General features: G+C 39.2%; 1 long non-coding RNA gene across 1 annotated transcript; it reads right to left on the minus strand.

Moving 5' to 3' along the window:
• Positions 1-438: 438 nt before the first annotated feature.
• Positions 439-2766, minus strand: LOC103884172. The gene is made up of 2 exons (XR_004184494.1): positions 1785-2766; positions 439-1053 (listed from the first exon to the last, which is right to left on the minus strand). It is a non-coding gene; the product is annotated as an uncharacterized LOC103884172 (long non-coding RNA).
• Positions 2767-4008: the final 1242 nt, after the last annotated feature.

Below are 4008 nucleotides of genomic sequence, written 5' to 3' on the forward strand. Positions count from 1 at the left end.
TAGTTTTAACTAATCAAAAATATAACAATTTCTTTTAAAAAATAATAGTAGCAATATATTGGGTATCAATAGCATATGGATAAATGAAGTGAACAAGAATGTTATAAAGGGCAGAAGGAAGGTATTGGGAATACTTTATGGTAAGTTAACTACACTATCCGTTAAGTCATACAGTGGTATTTGAAGGTGGACTTATGTTAGTCAGAAATACACATTGCAAACTCCAAGACAACAACTAATATTTTTAAAAGAAGCATAATTAATGTACTAAAGAGAGGTAATATGATGAAAAAATTTAGTTCTATATCTGGAAATCTTCACTAAAGCTAAATTTAAATTTTTATATTAAAGTAATAATGGCCTGTTTACCCAAACATTATAGATGTTTAAATATTTCCTTAATGTCTGTAAATTAAGATATGAAGCTTTTTCACAATATACATGTATAGCAGTTTGCTTTAATTTTTTGAAGCAGGGTTTAATGAGCATTTTTAGAATCATGCTTACATCAGTCCCATATAAACAGAAATTGTTGGGTCTACTAAATCCACAGTAAAACGGAGTGAGGCTGCCCATGCATGCTTCGACAGGAATCCAGTACACAAACAGATTTCATCAGCGTCTTCAGTGGAACTAAGGTCTTCTTAGAACTGTGCTTCTGAAAGGCTAAATGGACTGTTAGTTTTTAGGCCAAAGTTGCACAGGTCTGTTGTTCAAAGACTTCCTTCTCTGCCTGTCGTCAGCACTTACGGGCCTTCTGTAGGTTCCCCACATCAGTGCTTATTTTTTCGTATTGCAAACCACTTTTAGCATATTTGAACTATGTCTATGTACTAACAAAGTCCTCTGGTGTTAGGCAGGTGCTGTCCTGGGAAGCTCCTGAAAAGTATGAGGTCAATGGCCAGAACAGTTTGGAGGGCAGTTGTTGTTTCTTGCTACCTCTGTGCCTTGAGGCATTCTTGTTGGTGTATTCGCTGGAGTATGTTCACTGGAACCTGTATTCTGGTCTAGTGGCTTGATGTTGTGTTGCATGGATCATAAAAGAAATTAGTACTTGAAGTGGAAATAAAAATAAAAATAAATTTGGGTACTTTATAACTTTGAGTTATTAACAGCATATTTTGAGATAGTTTTATAATGATATTATAAGATATTTTTCTTACTTATAATTATTTAAGAAACATTCAACAGCATTGTTTTTCAGTCAAATGCTCTGGAGATCTACAAGAGTTTTCTTTGAGATTTTAGCTGAGGATTAAGCTACTTATGCATAAGAGAATACTCACCATATGGATGATTATGTTATGTATCAATGGTTAGCACTGTTTAATAGTACATATTATCATTATAAAAATGGCTTTTTTTTCTACAGTGTCCAATACAGAAGCTACTAGTCCCATGTGGTTACCGAGTACTTGAAATGACTAATATGAGTGAGGAAATAAACTTTTTATGATATGTAAGTTTAATTAAACTTAAATTTAAATAGTCACATATAGCTTATGGTGATTTATTTAATAGCAGCAGATTTCATACTCCAGCATAAAAGAAGACATTTCTCTATTTGATAAAAAAGCAAGATTCAACTACAATGTTTCAGTCATTGATATAACAGTTACATAGGAAATTATTAAAGACATAGAAGTTTTGGAGGCAGTGGAGCAAGACAACCAAGTATTGAACCCTCCAACAACTGTCCCCTAGCAGGAACACCAAACCGAAAAACTATCCATGCAAAAAAGCACCTTTATAAGAACCAAAAATCAGATGAGTAATTATGGTACCTGGTTTTAACATAGTATCAAGGAAAGAAGCATTGAAGAGGACAGAAAGCGCAGTATTGCATTGCCTGCACCACCCCTTCCCACGCCCCATCAAAGCTGCATGGAGAGAGAATCTGTGTGCTTGGGGAAGAAAGAGTGAACTGAATGTGGACGTTCCGCTGAAACTCAGTGCTGCCCCGTCACAGCCGAACACAACACTTGGTGACCATTGAGGGAGCAGAATTCTCTTGGTGACCATTGAGGGAGCGTTTAGAGCAGCACCAAACAGAGAATTCTTAGCCCCAGTGGGAGAATCTGAGTCCTGGCTGGATCCAACAGCAGCTGACTAAAGTGGTCTGAGGCCCAAAATAAATTTGAGAGACAATAATGCCACAAAGACTGCAATCCTTGGGCAACCCCTGGTGCCGTGCTGAGCTCAGAGGCAGTGGACTTGGGATGTGACCCATTGAGACATCAGCTTTGGCAGCCGAGAGAGTGCTGGCATCACCCCTCCCCCAATTCCAGGCAGTGCAACTCAGGGAAGAGACTCATCTTGCCTACAGAAAGGAAAGGGAAGAGTAAGGAGCACTTTGTCTTGTTACTTGGGTACCAGCTTAGTTACAGCAAAATAAAGCACGAAGCAGATTCCTGAAACCCCCAATTCCAGGCCTTAGCTTCTAGATGGCATTTTACACCTGCCTTGTGCCATAAGGGGACTCACTGTTCTGAAGGGAAGGACCCAGTCCTGACAAGATTCATCACCTGCTGACTGAAGAGCCCTTGGGCCTTGAGTAAACATCAGTGGTATACAGGCAGTAGTCCTCACAGGCCTTAGGTGAGACCCAGTACCACACTGGATTCAGGTAGGACCCAGTGCAGAGCCAGTGTGGTGGCCACAGCGGTACATGCATCACCTCTGCCATAACTCCAGGCAGCACAGTGTGGAGTAAGACCCATTCTGATTGGAGAAAGAGAGGGAACTCCAGGCAGCACAGTGTGGAGTAAGACCCATTCTGGATTGAGAAAGAGAGGAGCTCCAGGGCAGCACAGTGTGGAGTAAGACCCATTCTGATTGGAGAAAGAGAGGGAACCTGGTGTTAACAGTGTGGAGTAAGACCCATTCTGATTGGAGAGCAGAGGTCCCCAGGCAAGCACAGTGTGGAGTAAGACCCATTCTGATTGGAGAAAGAGAGGGAACTCCAGGCAGCACAGTGTGGAGTAAGACCCATTCTGATTGGAGAAAGAGAGGGAGCTCCAGGCAGCACAGTGTGGAGTAAGACCCATTCTGATTGGAGAAAGAGAGGGAGGTGACCTAAAGACACTGTCTAGTAACCTAGGAAATGTTTCTCTTTTTACCTAAGCCTACTAAGGTGGTGCCTCTAGAAGTCAGTAAAAGCTACAGTGTTACTGGGCTTAGGGTGCCCCTAAGTACTGATATGGTGGCAGTGACCACAGGCTTAGATCACAACACTCAATTTCGGTTGAATACATGGAAAACCTCCTCAAGAAGGATGGTACAACAAACCCAGACTGCTAAAATTGAAATAAATGCATAACTCTTCAATGCCCAGACATCAACAAACATACAAGCATTAAGAAAATACAGGAAAACATGACCTCACCAAATAAGCTAAAGAATCAGTGACCAGTCTCAGAGTGACAGAGATATGTGACCTTTCAGACAGAGAATTCAATAATTGTCTTGAGGAATCTCAATGAACTTAAACAACAGTACAAATTCAGAGTTCTATCAGAGAAATTTAACAAAGAGATTGAAATTTTCAAAAATCCAGCAGATACTCTAGAGCTGAAAAAATCAATTGGCAAACTGAAAAATGTGTTCGAGTCTCTCAACAGCACAGTTGATCAAGTATAAGAAAGAATTAGTGAGGTGGAAGACAGGCTATATGAAAACACACAAAGAAGAAAAAAGAAACAAGAATATAAAGAATGAAGCGTATGTACAAGATCTAGAAAATAGACTCAAAAGGCCAAATATAGTAAGTTATTTACGTAAAAGAAGATAAAGAGAAATCAGAATAGAAATTTTATTCAAGAAATAATAACAGAACTTTTCAAACCTAGAGAAAGACATGAATATCCAGATAAAAGAAGGCTATAAAACACAAAGCAGAGTCAACCCAAAAATAACTACCCCAAGGCACTTAATTAACAAACTGTTGAAAGTCAAACATAAAGAAAGAATTCTAAAGGCTGCAAGAAAAAATAAACAAATAACATATAA

Source organism: Papio anubis, chromosome 6 (genome assembly GCF_008728515.1).
Source record: "Papio anubis isolate 15944 chromosome 6, Panubis1.0, whole genome shotgun sequence".
NCBI lineage: Eukaryota > Metazoa > Chordata > Mammalia > Primates > Cercopithecidae > Papio > Papio anubis.